This window comes from Triticum dicoccoides, chromosome 1A, assembly GCF_002162155.2.
Source record: "Triticum dicoccoides isolate Atlit2015 ecotype Zavitan chromosome 1A, WEW_v2.0, whole genome shotgun sequence".
Classification (NCBI taxonomy): domain Eukaryota; kingdom Viridiplantae; phylum Streptophyta; class Magnoliopsida; order Poales; family Poaceae; genus Triticum; species Triticum dicoccoides.
The window spans coordinates 447,904,953-447,920,604 of NC_041380.1; positions in this window are offsets into that span (position 1 = coordinate 447,904,953).

Here is a 15,652-nt window from a genome sequence, read left to right on the forward strand (position 1 = left end):
CATTGGTGCTTTCATTGAGAGTTCCTCTGTGTCGTCGCTGTTAGGCTCGATGGCTCCTACTATCATCGATAGCAATGTAGTCCAGGGTGAGACTTTTCTCCCCAGATAGATCTTCGTGTTCGGCGGCTTTGCACTGCGGGCCAATTCGCTTGACCATCTGGAGCAGATTGAAAGTTACGCCCCTGGCCACCAGGTCAGGTTTGGAAGCTTAAACTACACGGCCGATATCCGTGGAGACTTGATCTTCGACAGATTCGAGCCTCTGCCTTGTGCGTCACGCGGTCACGATGAGTACGATTTAGCTCTACCGTCGGACAATGTTCAGGAGATCGCACAGGCAGCCGCTTCAACCCTCAATTCGGAGCCAGTTGTGCCATCCATGGACGGGTGGATGGACCCCGCCACGGAGGCCTTACCCTCAGCGACGATCGAGCCAAACATCAACCTTACCTTGCACGAGAGCCGTGTTGTTAAACTGCCGAATCCTTCTCCAACCATGGACTCCGAGCCGCCTGCGCCTGTTCCTATCGAATCCGATTGGGCGCCGATCATGGAGTTTACCTCCGCGGATATTTTTCAGCACTCGCCCTTTGGCGACATACTGAACTCATTAAGGTCTCTCTCCTTGTCAGGAGGATCCTAGCCGAACTATGTCCGGCAGGACTGGGATGCGGACGACAAAGAAATTCGCGGCCCACCCTACACCCACTTAGTAGCCACTGTTGATGACTTAACTGACATGCTCGACATTGACTCCGAAGACATCGACGGTATGGACGACGATGCGGGAGACGAAGAGGAACCCACTGCCCACAGGGCACTGGACAGCCACCTCGTCATACGATATATACATGGTGGATACACCCAAAGAAGGCAATGGCGACGAGATAGCAGGGGATGACCCCTCCAAGAAGCAACCCAAGCGCCGACGATAGTGGCGCCGCTCTAAGTCCCACCAAAGTAAAAGTGGTGATGCTAGCACAGGCGATAATAACACTCCGGATAGTGCCGAAGACAACAACAATCCCCTCCAGCAAGATTTAGAGCAGGAGGATGGAGGAGCCAGCCCTCCTGAGAGAGCGGCAGATGGAGAGGCGGAGGATGATAATTACATGCCCCCTCCGAAGACGAGGCAAGCCTCGGCGACGACGAATTCGCCGTGCCATAGGATCCCGTCGAACAAGAGCGCTTCAAACGCCGGCTTATAGCCACGGCAAATAGCCTTAAGAAAAAGCAGCAACAGCTTCAAGCTAATCAAGATCTGCTAGCTGACAGATGGACTGAAGTCCTCGCGGCCGAGGAATATAAACTCGAGCGCCCCTCCAAGAGTTACCCAAAATGCAGGTTGCTACCCCGACTTGAGGAAGAAGCGTATGACGCGGCTGATCGACCACCTCGTGGCCGCGATAGAGAGGCATTCCAGCCAAAAACTCAGCCTGCACCCCGACGCCATTCAAATAAAAAGGCATAGGGAGATACGCCAGACCTGCGAGACATATTGGAGGACAAAGCAAAGCATGCAAGATCGATCTACGGATCACGAGGGCGCACCACTAAGCGAGACGATAAACGTCACGTCGGATACAGTAAAAGTAAATCCAGTCGGGCCAAACACAGCGGGCAAGACCCATTCGAGTTGCGTCGCGATATAGCCCAATACAGAGGCGCCGCACACCCCTTATGCTTCACAGACGAAGTAATGGATCATCAAATCCCAGAAGGTTTCAAACCTGTAAATATTGAATCATACGACGGCACAACAGATCCTCCGGTATGGATCGAAGATTTCCTCCTCCACATCCACATGGCCCGCGGTGATGACTTACATGCCATCAAATACCTCCCACTAAAGCTCAAGGGACCAGCGCGGCATTGGCTTAACAGCTTGCCAGCAGAGTCCATTAGCTGTTGGGAAGATCTGGAAGCCGCATTCCTCAACAACTTTTAGGGCACTTACGTGCAGCCACCAGATGCCAATGACTTGAGCCACATAATTCAGCAGCCAGAAGAATCGGCCAGGCAATTCTGGACTCGGTTCCTAACAAAGAAAAATCAAACCGTCGACTATCCGGATGCAGAGGCCCTAGCGGCTTTCAAACACAACATCCGCGATGAATGGCTAGCCCGGCACCTTGGTCAGGAAAAGCCGAAATCTATGGCAGCCCTCACGACACTCATGACCCGCTTTTGTGTGGGAGAAGACAGCTGGCTGGCTCGCAGTAATAACATATCAAAGAACCATGGTACTTCTGATACCAAGGGCGCTAATAGCAGGTCACGTCGCAACAAACATAAGCGCCGCATTAACAGTGATAATAAGAGGACATAAGCGCCGCATTCAAAGGCTCTAAACCGGTCAGCAGAAAAAGCCATTCAAACAAAGTACGCCGGGTCCGTCCAGCTTGGACCGTATATTCGATCGCTCGTGTCAAATACACGGCACCCCAGAAAAGCCAGCCAATCACACCAACAGGGATTATTGGGTGTTCAAGCAGGCCGGCAAGTTAATTGCCGAAAACAAGGATAAGGGGCCACATAGCGATGACGAGGAGGAGCCCCGGCAGCCACACACCATAGGATAGAAGAGTTTTCCCCCACAAGTGCGGACGGTGAACATGATATACGCAACCCACATCCCCAAGAGGGAGCGGAAGCGTGCGCTCAGGGACGTATATGCGTTGGAGCCAGTCGCCCCAAAGTTCAAGCCATGGTCCTCCTATCCGATCACTTTCGATCGCAGGGACCATCCCACTAGTATCCGTCATGGTGGATTCACCGCACTGGTTCTGGACCCAATCATTGATGGATTTCACCTCACTCGAGTCCTTATGGATGGCGGCGGCAGCCTGAACCTGCTTTATCAGGACATGGTGCGCAAAATGGGTAAGACCCCTCAAGGATCAAACCCACAAGAACGACCTTTAAGGGCATCATTCCAGGCGTAGAGGCCCATTGGTCAGGCTCAATTACACTGGAAGTGGTCTTCAGGTCCCCGGATAACTTCCGAAGCGAAGAGTTAATCTTCGATATAGTCCCGTTCCACAGTGGTTATCATGCACTGCTCGGGCGAACCGCATTTGCGAGATTCAATGCGGTACCGCATTATGCATACCTCAAGCTCAAGATGTCAGGACATCGCGGGGTTATTACAGTAAATGGAAACACAGAGCGCTCTCTACGAATGGAGGAGCACACCACGGCCCTCGCAGCAGAAGCGCAAAGCATTCTCTCAAGGCAATCCACCAGTTTGGCGTTTCAAGACCCGGACACCTTCAAGCGCGCTCGGAGCAATCGGCAACTAGACCGCCTGGCGCAATCTGAGCTCGCGTAGCAATGCGGCCCCCACCCCAGTCCCAGCCAAACGGCGAAACTCGTGCCACGCGTACAGAATTACGCATTAAAAAATACCATGGGCACAGGTGGGGAGGGGGGCACAACTGCGACACGCCCCAAGACGCGGCTTAAACCGCACTAGGGGCTTCTCGTTTGGTTATTTTTCTCTTTTTCAGGACCTTAATCTCTGGAAACCCTGCCCGGCAGCACTATTGCCAAACACATGATGCAGCAACCAAGGAGGCAGAAAGCTACGTCACACCATGGAATTCCTAGGTGGATTACAATAACGAGCGAAATATTTGATTTAATACTATTCCTCAGCTTGCCCTTGGAAGGGACATAGTCCTACTCTTTGCTTATCGCACCATCTGTATCATTCTGCTTTAAATGCACCTTTTTGAATAAACAATGAATAACATTACGACTATTATTGCATTCTTGTTATACATATATGTGTTCATTAATGACGCCTTGCAACCATACACTTTGGTACGGCTAATACACTAGGGGCTTACGTACCCCACAATATGGTGTGAAAAGTCTGAACACTTTCACAAATGCGGCACCCCGAACTTATAGCATTATATGCATCAGCTCTGAATCATGTCTTTGGTCAAATGTTGGGTTTGCCCGGATCCTATGTTTTGGTACCTTACATTCTGCTCTATCGCCTAAGGTAGCGCTAGGAGAACTACTGCGATTGTGCCCCGGTCCTGCTGGGCTAAGCACCTTAGTAGAGAAAGCTCAAACTGACTGTCATGATAAGGCGAGAGACTGGTCGTTGTTCGGCGAGGTTTTCGAGTCCCTAAAGACTTATGCCGCTTAGAGCGAGGGGCCGGCCCTGTCTGGCTTAAAGGCGTGTATCGCGCCCCAAATTCGGCCTTCCGAATACCAGGGGCTTCGCCGAAATTTAAAACTATAGAATTCTATGGCTAACTGAGAGTGATAAAGCATTATTAGTCCGGTTGCCTTGTTCGTTGTGCTGAGCACCTCCCTCGAAGGACCCAAACATGGGAACAAGAGTGCTCAGGTTTATCCGGAACACCCCAACACTCGTGGCATGGGGGCAGAAGCCAAGGACTAGCCATCACTCAGATTGGATAAACAGCCAAACAGAAGGTAATATTTTAAATTCACACAAGCGTTGCATAGCGCATATGAAACAAGTTTTCATCATACAGGATCACACGAGCAAGTTTACTCAAATATTACATCCTTTGAACATTCGTCCGCTACAATACGGGCACCCTTCAGGACACCCTCATAATAAATTTCGGGGGTGCGATGCTCCTTGACCTGCGGTGGCCCTTCCTTGATCAGCTTCACGGCGTCTAGCTTGGCCCGCTGCACCTTCACACGGACGAAAGCCCCGCGTGCACCTTCGATGTAGATGGACCGCTTGACGACCTCCAGCCGTGGGCAGGCATCCACAAGCCGCCTCACCAGGCCGAAGTAGCTGTTCGAAAGGGCATCGCCAGGCCACAGCCGGACTATAAGACCCTTCATGGCCTGTTCGGCCGCCTTGTGCAGCTCGACCAGCTGTTTTAGCTGGTCACTCAAAGGCATCGGGTGTTCGGTCCCAGTATACTGAGACCAGAACAGCTTCTCCGTTGAGCTTCCCTCCTCGGCCTAGTAAAACTGTGCGGCATCCGACATGCTACGGGGCAAATCTGCGAATGCTCCTGGAGAGCTCCGAATTCGGGTAAGTAATCAGTAATTTACTTTCACATGCTTGCTTTGCATATAGAATGCCTTACCCACCGCTATCTTCCTCATTGCGTCAATCTCCTGGAGGGCCTTCTGTGCTTCGGCCTTGGCACTCTTGGCACTTTCACGGGTGGCGGCAAGCTCAGACTCTCGCGTCTTCGAGTCACGCTCCAATGCTTCATGCTTCGACATGAGAGCCTGGAGCTCTTGTTGCACCTCGCCCACTCGTGCCTCTTGCTTTTCCCGCTCGATGCGCTCCTTGACCGCTTTATCTTCGGCCTTGGATAGCGCTTGCTTTAGGGTCGCCACTTCGGTCGTGGCCCCTGGAAAATATACAATGATTCTGTCATTTTGCAATCGCATCTTCTTTTATATACACATATCTATAGACAGGGTATTACTTACCCTTGTTCTCCTCGAGCTGCCTCTTAGCAAGGCCGAGCTCTTTCTTGGACCCCTCGAGGTCCTGCTTCAGTGTGGCGACCTCCGCAGTTAGTACGGCTGAGGCCAGCAGCGAAGCCTGCATACGCATATTGACATACTTATATTAGACTCCTGCGATATTATTTGACCCTCTGTTCGGCTTTTCTTTGTGAACACCGAACAGAGCATCAGGGGCTACTATCTATGCGGTAATATTTTTCCTATATTTTAAACACTTACCTCAAAGCCTGTTAGAAGGCTGGCACAGGCTTCAGTCAGTCCGCTCTTGGCGGACTGAACCTTCTGGACCACCGCACTCATAATAGCACAGTGCTCCTCGTCGATGGAAGTGCTGCGAAGCGTTTCCAGCAGATTTCCTGGCGCCTCTGGATGGACAGAGGTCACCGGCACAAGCGTCTTGCCCCTCTTGGAAGGAGGCCGCCTGCCCGAGTCCGGAATCACTGGAGGATCCGGCGCGGTGTTCGGCTGAGGGCCGAGCTCGGGGCCTTCAGGGGCCTTGTCCCCTCTGCTCCCGGAGTCCGGAAGTTCACCTTGAGGTGCCTCCGGGACTGTCTCCCCTTGACCCGGTGCCTCTTGAGACAATACCTCTGCATCGTCCGCAGGGCAAGGGGAGGTGGCGATCGGAAGTGGATCGCTATCCATATCCGACGAGCCCAGGGAGCCGTCCGATGATACATCAATACTGGCTCGTGGCGGCCTGCATAATCATGTTCGGTGTTAGGGAATGCAGTGCGACAAAGGAATGCTATGAGTTACTCTGATATCCGAATACTTACGATCTCCCTAGGGGCCTGGCCCTGGGCAACCACTCGTCTTCACCTTCGTCGGCGGCGGTGGAACTATCCGGAAGGAGAGTCCTTCCCTTCTTGGACCCTTCGGCCCCCCAGTTGGGGCGGCCTTCCTTTTCTTATCTCCCCCAACTGGAGGGGGAGCATCTTCTTCTTCTTCCTCGTCTTCGGGGGAGGAGTGAGCCACAGAGTCATCAGACGGTGAGTCCGATGACACTTGGCGTCGGGAACTCTTTCGGGTTCCCTTGGCCTTCTTGGTCTTCTCCGGCACCTTGTAAGGAGCCGGAGTCAGCATCTCCGTCAGGAGAGCGCCCGCGGTGTCTTCGAGCAAAGGGGTCGGACAGTTAATCTGCCCCGACGTCTCCACCCAGTCCTGTCAAAGGCATGGAGATTAGACCCCGCACATGATTAAGCTAGGGGAAATAAATGTCCTACGGGACGTATTGAACTCACCGAACGCGCTAGGCGCTTTGCGCTTAGTCCGCGGTTCTCGGCGAGAGAAGGAGGGACCTCAGCGCCCTTGAATAGCACCTTCCAGACGTCCTTGTGCATCGTATCGAAGAGCTCGCTCAGAGTCTAGTGCTGGGCCGGGTCAAATTCCCACAAGTTAAAATCCCGTTGTTGACACGGGAGGATCCGGCGGATGAGCATAACCTGGACTATGTTGACAAGCTTGAGCTTCTTGCTTGCCATACTCCGGATACATTTCTAGAGTCCATCCAGCTCCATCGATGAACCCCACGACAAGCCCTTCTCTTTCCAGGAAGTGAGCCATGTAGGGAATCCGGATCGAAACTCGGGGGCCGCCGCCCATTTGGCGTCGCGCGGCTCGGTGATGTAGAACCACACCGATTGCCATCCCTTTATGGTCTCCACAAAGGAGCCTTCAAGCCATATAACGTTGGGCATCTTGCCCACCATGGCTCCGCCGCATTCTGCTTGTTGGCCTCCCACCACCTTCGGCTTGATATTGAAGGTCCTTAACCACAGGCCGAAGTGGGTCCGGATGCGGAGGAAAGCCTCACACACGACGATGAAAGCCGAAATGTTGAGGACGAAGTTCAGGGCCAGATCATGAAAGTCCAGCCCGTAGTAGAACATGAGACCACGGATGAATGGATGGAGGGGAAACCCCAGTCCGCGGAGGAAGTGGTGGAGGAAAACTACCCTCTCGTGAGGTTCCGGGGTAAGGACGATCTGCCCCGCAGCGGGCAGCCGATGCGCGATATTCGCGGCTAAGTATCCGGCTCTGCACAGCTTCTTGATATGTCCCTCCGTTTCGGAGGAAGCCATCCATTTGCCTCCCGCTCCGGACATGTTTGGAGAAGGTTGAGGGAAGGGATGTGGACTTGGGTGTTGGAGCTCGAGTGCGCGAAAATGGATGAGCAAAGGAGGAAGAAGTGCGTGGATGAAAAGGTGAATCCTTATCCCTTTATATGGGCGGACGAAACTAAGCGTCCCCACTAGCCTGGTAAAACTCGCTTATCCCCCAAGTGTCGTAATCGATGGCGCGGTTGGGTTACCCACATCCGTATTGATGAGAATCCCGTGATAAGGGGACACGATCTCTGCTTTGACAAGACGTGTCAAAAAACTGCCTCGCGTTATGTGCGGCGCTAGTTAAAGGAAACGGTTCGAATAATCACCGGGCCGTGACATAATGTCGTGTTGCCAAAACAAGTCAGCAAATTGGATTTGTGGAAATATTATTCTCTCTATGGTGGTATGTGGAACTTATTTTGCAGGGTCGTTCACTATCCTTATATTCAAATTCTTCTGTGGTATATTCGGAGGAGGAACCCGCCTTGCAATGCCGAAGACAATACTGCGCGCCGGACTCATCATCATTGAAGGCCTGGTTCAGGGGCTACTGTGGGAGTCCTGGATTAGGGGGTCCGGACAGCCGGACTATCTCCATTGGTCGGACTGTTAGACTATGAAGATACAGGATTGAAGACTTCGTCTCGTGTCCAGATGGGACTCTACTTGGCGTGGAAGGCAAGCTAGGCAATACAGATATGTGCATCTCCTCCTTTGTAACCGACCTTGTGTAACCCTAACCTCTCCGATGTCTATATAAACCGGAGGGTTTTAGTCCGTAGGACAACAGACAATCATACCATAGGCTAGCTTCTAGGGTTTAGCCTCTCCGATCTCGTGGTAGATCTACTCTTGTACTACCCATATCATCAATATTAATCAAGCAGGACGTAGGGTTTTACCTCCATCAAGAGGGCCCAAACCTGGGTAAAACATTGTGTCCCCTGCCTCCTGTTACCATCCGCCTTAGACACACAGTTTGGGACCCCCTACCCGAGATCCGCCGGTTTTGACACCGACACTAACCCTCCTCCCAAATCCATGGCGTCCCAAATATCCACGATCAGCGGTGAGTACAAGGTTAGAACCACCACCGGCAATGAGTTCGACGTCATCTACACCCGCTCTTCCGCGACGGTGAAAGGATGCCTTTCTCGCTTCAGACGCATGTTCGAAAACTCGGATGATGAGTGGGTCGCTGGGCTAGATGTTGAGTACACCACAGTCCTGGGACGAGAGAAGGATCTAAAGGACGAAGAGAGGAAGAAGCCCGCCGTGATCCAGGTTTGCGTACATAACGTTTGCTTGGTCTACCACATATGCCATGCCGACGTTGAGTGCTAGGATTTTAAGAACTTCCTCAAGGACAAAATAGTGAAATTCGTTACTTTAGACTTTAAGAACGACAAAGAAGTCCTGGGTCGGATAGGCCTCGTTGTAGGCAACCCCTTCTACCTCCAGAAGAATTGGCTGGTGCCCTCTCGTCAGCCTTCAATGCTGACCCTGGCAGGAGCCATGGTTCATCGTTCGTACCGTAAACTGGAGAAACCTCATAACACGTTTCATCGTCATGCATGGAAGCGGAATGTACTAGATATAAACCACATCCACTATGCTGCAATGGATGGCTACCTTTGTTTCAATATCTACAAGGGTTGGATGAAGAGTAACAGCCAAGTGTGTGGTTCAAGCAAAGAAGTATCGGCCAAGAGGAAGAGGGATAAGGACGAAGTCGAGGACGTGGACGAGGACTCCGAGTAAGGTGGCAGTGTCGTTGCTCATGGTGGTTCTAAACTTCTAATACAGTGTCTACCGGATTAGTTGCATAGTTTAATTTCAGGTGTGCTTAGTTTAATTTGAGGGGTGTGTTGTGTTGAGCCCCCAGCAGAACTATGTTATGTTTCTTCTTGTTACTTTAACTCTTCAGTATGTACATACTACTAGTATTTCTTTAATAGAATTTAGCACCCCCATTAAGCACGTACTAGCTTTTTTTAATAGTACTATATGCATAATTCGGTGAAGAGCGCTCTCTATATGTACCACCTTTTTTTTAATTTCAATTTTTGCTCCATGGTGCAATCCATTGATAGTACTACTGTACAAAAGTATACATTTTTAAAAGGCTAGAGTACTATTCATCACATATATAGCTAGTTAAATTCTCAACCTAGAACGACGTGCATGCCATGTAGTAAACCGATACGGAGGAAGTATAGTAAAAATGAGTTGATTTTACCGAGCGATCGGCGGGGGAGCATGGCATGTCATGCGGTCCCACGTGTCATGATGTACCAAGGCGATGCGCATGTCCCTCTTGAGGCAGAAGCAATACTACGTGGTTTGAGATGATGGCGAACCGAAGTGTGAAATAATGGTTGCTTCGTCAGTCTGGGTAGGTGCGGCATTGTGTTTTGACGTCTCATTGCTCATTACTACTACTGGGCCGGTACGAGTGGGGTGCGTCCCCCTGCTGTTCTGCACTGTTATTTGGTGCTTGACACGTCGACCCAGTTGCTATATGTCCCACATGTTGGCGACAGGAAGTACGGAATTCATGAAAGGGAGTGTCGACGGAGGAGTATACTACAAAATTCATGAAAGGGGGCGACTTAGTTTTGGAAAAATCTATTTTTACAGAGTATGTACCCACTAGGGTTTATAGGGCTCATCTAAAAACATTCGTTTTTCCATTTGATAAATCTCAATTCTACTATACTGGTAGTAGTACCATTACATGTTAGATTTCGAGGTGTGTTAGATCACCCGATGCAAGCAGTGTCAAGAGGAAACTAACCAATGCATGTACAAGTTCATGGAAATTTAGTGGCCATTCATGCATTCGTTCTAATTAATGCCTTTATAAACATAACTTCTTGAGAAAAACAAGCGTACTAATTACTTGTGCAAACTACAAAATTAATTCGACCACTCACCGTCTACCTTGGTTGAAGAGATTTTGAAATTGAGCCATAAACTAGAAAGGAGGGAGTAGTAACTTTTGTCTTGATTACTATTTGTGGCCTTGTATAGATGCAAAATGTATTTGTTATAGTGACCTTGTATAAGTAAATGGAGGGAGTACTAACCAAAGTGCGTAGTAGGGACGAGGAGTAAACAGAGGGAGTAGTAAAAATTTCTCCTTGTGCTGCGAGCCACCACGCGCGTGGGCGAGGGAGCGGGCGTAAAGGCGTACAGTAGTAGTAGTACTACTACTCGTAAGCAAGCTTCACCTCATCCTGCGAGCCACCGCGCCCGTGGGCGGGGGAGACGGCGTACTAAGCAAGCTTCTCCTCGTTCTGCGAGTTGACGGGACACATCAAAAGTACTCCAGTGTATAGAGCCTTGCCTCTAAGGTAGGCCCCACATGCTTTGCCTCTTTTTTTAATTTAACATAATGCGTCAAGTCGCAATTTGTTTGTTCACCCGTGGTAGACGATCCTCCCTCCACCAAGTGGACAACCAGTACACGTGCCAAATTACCACGTGGGCTGCCTTTTTTGTACAGAAATGAGCTCCATCGTGTACCCGCGCAGGTGTCGTTGGGAAAGAGACGGGAGTACGTGCGCCATGCGTGCACCTCTTCTCTTCGTGCACGTCCCCCACCTACGTGGGTGTGTGTGAGAGAGATACAAACCTTGACATAATGCGCCATCCATCCCCATGCCTCCGCCCAATCCGACCACCAGTCACCACCACGCCCCACTCCTCCTCACCTTATCTCTCATCTTTCTCCCTCCATTTTTATATACAAGGGGCCACTATCAAAATTACAATTTGCAGATATACAAGGCCACTAACACTAATCGATGCAATATTAATGGTGTTTGCCTTGTGGTACTAGCAAATGAGGACATTAATTATCCCTTGCATGCATGCGGGAGTATTAAAAAATGCATCTTGATGTTCCGTGCAATGCACGGGCATCTTGCTAGTCCATGAAAACAACACATGGCAAAATTCCACGATGAACGATGGATTTGAATCTGTTGGGAGGGGTTGTTTGGATCTTGCTCGGGGTAGCCAAAATATTGGCGACCCTTTTGTCCACCGGTGCCTTTGCCACCGATGAACGAGGAATGGCTCGGGTGCTCATGCTGTCATGCATCCTCCAGCGCGCACGTTGGAGACGAGGTCACATGAGCTGTGTGTTTTTGTCCCACAACGCCGCCCGAGCCGCCCACAGACCGACCGGCGACCTGCAAATTACGCCATCCAACCGTAGCCGCACACATTATGACAGCAACTCAACCAACCGGACGAAATTCACGCAAACACGTAGACAAACTGATATTTCATATAAACAATGACGGAAATCATATAAAATACCGGATTTTCATACAAACATGACGGATTTCATTACATTCAAATGAACTACGCGGTGCTAGTTCTGGACAGCACAGGTATATAATACCTGGCCTAAATGGTCACCCGCCGATCGATTTGTGTTCCTCATGTCCGGCAGCACGATCACCGGACTGCCGGGAGCCCCGGAGGTATATGCTTCAGCGCAAAGGACAGCTCACTTCCCCACTGCCAACTGATATCATTGGCTAGTGCCGAAGATGATGGTAGCCGGCACCGGTTCGAGTTCATCACCGACCACTACTTTGCCATGGCTGGCACCGGCTCGAGTTCATCCTAACATTCCCCTCTTTCGTGGAGCCCATGCGGGGTCGACGAAGGTCCTCGCAACAAAAGGATCTGGCAGGACACCTGCTGTGTACGCTGGCGTTGCCTCCGCGGTGGCCTTCATGGGACCCAAGCAGCGGCGGCCTCCCGTGTTCTACTTCTCCTTGATGATGGCGGCGGACGCGGAGGCGCTGGCCATCGACTCGTCGCTCTCCGCGCACCCAGCTTCTGTCGCTGCTTGCATGGTGCGGCCGCCGGCATGGGAGTCCCGGCCATAGAAACGGGAGACGCGGTACGAGGCGGTGGCGTGGATGGAAGCAACGATGCATGTGCGCCGCTCCTCGTCGAGCTGGCCTGGAGCGGCGAGTTGCTGAACCACGCGCCGGCTTGGGGCGACAACTGGCTCCGTCGGGCGAGGGGAGGGAGGTGGATCAGCGAGCTGCATAGCTCGTATCCGGCGGGCTACCCGGCCGGCTTGGATGAGGAATAACTACTCTTCGTAAGCCATTGTAAGAGTGGACAAAATGGTGGAGGAGATAGGGGAGCAGCGGAGGTGTGCGATTCTTGGCCGGCGTTTGGCCTCGTTTAAATAGGAGATTAAATAGACGACGGACGGGAGGAGCTCGGCCGGTGTTGCGTTTAACGCCGGCCCGGTCATGAACGGACATGTGTCCAGGGTGGGTTTCTCGGCTTCCACACGGGCGAGTTTCATGGAGGCGTTTGAATGCGGCACGGAGGCGTGTTCATCAGGGCGTGCCGCGAGTGGCGCCCTCGACTCTGACCTAGGACACCACGCCATTCTTCCACTGACATGTGGGCTCTTTGGGTGCATGGCCTGCAAGTCAGTGACCCAACGCAGGCAGCGCACAGCAGAGGAACCTTTGGTGGGCGAGGGCGGTCAGAAGCGGGCATTTCATAAACCAATGATTGTTCATTGAGTGTGATGTCATCTTTTTCATGTAGATAAGCCTACTATGTTGATAGCCCATTCGATACGTTGTGATTCATAAAGACCGCTGCAAACATCAATGTTCTGCTTATCACAGATAAGATTGATTAATACCTGTAACAATCCATGTCCTTAACAAAGGGTGCATGCACGTATAGGTTGAGTGTGTGTCTTGCATCGTGTGTTGTGTGCATGCAGGCGTGCGAGTGTTGCGTGTGTGCAAGGGTACGTTTCAGTGTTGCATGCATGGGTGCATACGTGCGTGTGTCTGTGAATGCATGTGTACGTGTCAGTGTTGCACGCCAGCATGCGTGCGTGTGTACGTATCAGTGTTGCACGCCTACATGCGTGCATGTCTTGCGTGCGTGCATGTGTACGTGCAGGGTGAGGCTACACGTCAGTCGACTGACTTTTTCATCTCTAGTCATCAGATTTTCCATTCGTTGGATACGAAATCAAGGGCCTCCAGTTTATCATCAAACTCCACCCCCCCTGAGCCGCCAGCCCCCGCGGCCCGCGGCCGGCCTGCCCTCCTCGAAACCACTCCCCACCATTGGTCCGCCGCCGCACCGGCCATCCCTCTAGCCCCCCCCCACCGAGCTTTTTCTCCGGGGATCCCCACCCCACCGCCCAATGAACGCCCCCCCAACCGCCAGTGACTGCCAACCAGAGGTCTCACGACTTCGAATACCCACCGACCACTAATTTATTACCATTTCTATCCTTCATATACGCGCTGACGAGTGGGCCCTATGGTAATGTGCGCTGCTGAATGTGGACCGTTTGACTGGTCAATTGATCGTGTTATCAACAAATTACGAAGTTGTATGGTGAGCCAGTGACCATATGATCACCCTAAAATGTACTCCTATTTTATTAACACAGTACAGACTCAAACTACCATTTCTTTCTTTCATATACGGGCTGACAGGTGGGCCCCATGGTTACGCGCCCCGATGGTGCAACACTAGTTGCGCCGCGTGGAACGTTTGACTGGTCAATTGATTGTGTCATCAACAAAATATGGAGTTATACGGGTGAGTCAGTGACTGTATAATCATGATATGTATTTGTTTAACACGGTACAGGCGCAAGGGCTCATATATACGCGCAAGCACTCACCACTATAAGCGCACACACGCGAACCCTACCCCTATGAGCACCTTCGAGAGAGTGGGCCAGCATATATGATCTTGAGATTTTACAAAGTCACCATAGGTGCCTCGTAGTCGAGTGGAACGTCTCCTCCCACTGAACATACATCGCTGGAAAATACTGAAATTAACACAAGATAAATGCGAGCACCGGGACTTTAACATTGGTGGGCTCAAGAAACCACTGTCCTCTAACCATCCAACCACATGTTGGTTAGCACAACAAAATGTATGTGGTGACCGTGATGAGCTTAGGCCCTATTTGGTTCCAAATAAGTCACCGACTTATAAGTCGAAAAGTGTAAAAAGTGACTTATTTTGCCAAACGGACCTAACTTATAAGTCACCCCAACTTATAAGTCATAAGTTGCTCCACCCCAACTTAAAACTTATAAGTCACCCCCTTTTGCATGCGTCCCACCACCTTTACATAAAAAACAAGGTGGGAAGGTGTGCTCAGGTGACTTATAAGTCAGGTGACAACCAAACAGGCATGACTTATAAGTCACTGGTTTTAAGTCACCTGACTTATAAGTCAGGTGACTTAAGTCAGGTGACTTATTGGAACCAAACAGCCCCTTATTGTGAAGTCCAGTGACCATATCGTGCTTTCGCTTCAAATACAATGACCGTAAGTGTCGTCAACAAAATACGGAGCATGCATCAAATGCAAAGTCCGTCAGTGTCATCAACAAAATATGGAGCCGTATCGTGAGCTAGATACCGTTGTACTATTGTATATGCTTATTTTCTTAGTGGCCGATTGCGTGTGTGGTGTGGTGGGCACATCATTTCTAGTTGTGGTGGGTCAACATGAAGACTCATGGGTCGGTTCCATCCTGCGCCACATATAGGTTGGACTGAGATGTGTTATACGAAGACCCATGTGGAGGACTCGGCGTACAACACGAAGCTACCAGAGTCGCCGAGGACTCTATCCCCACTGGTGATAAGCTGACTATATATGATTTGTAACCCTAGGCCCTTAGTATGTTATACAAGCTTGGGGGCTAGTTCGTCGATAGTATACACACACGCACAATGCCTGGTATTCAAGTGTACTTTGTACACACCCCTATCACTAATATACAGTACCAGGAGTAGGCTCTTTCTTCAATTGCAAGGGTCCAATCCGAACTAGGGTAAAACTTTGCCTCGTATTACCATCCAGCCTAACAGCCAGGAATATCCTACCGAATGATATGATGAAATCATATCTGCCAACTACTAAGAGAGAGGTGTGTCGGGGGGCGGGGGGGCAATGTGTGCGAGAGAGGCCTAAAGATAATGTGCGTGCGGGAGACAAGTAGGCACATATATGT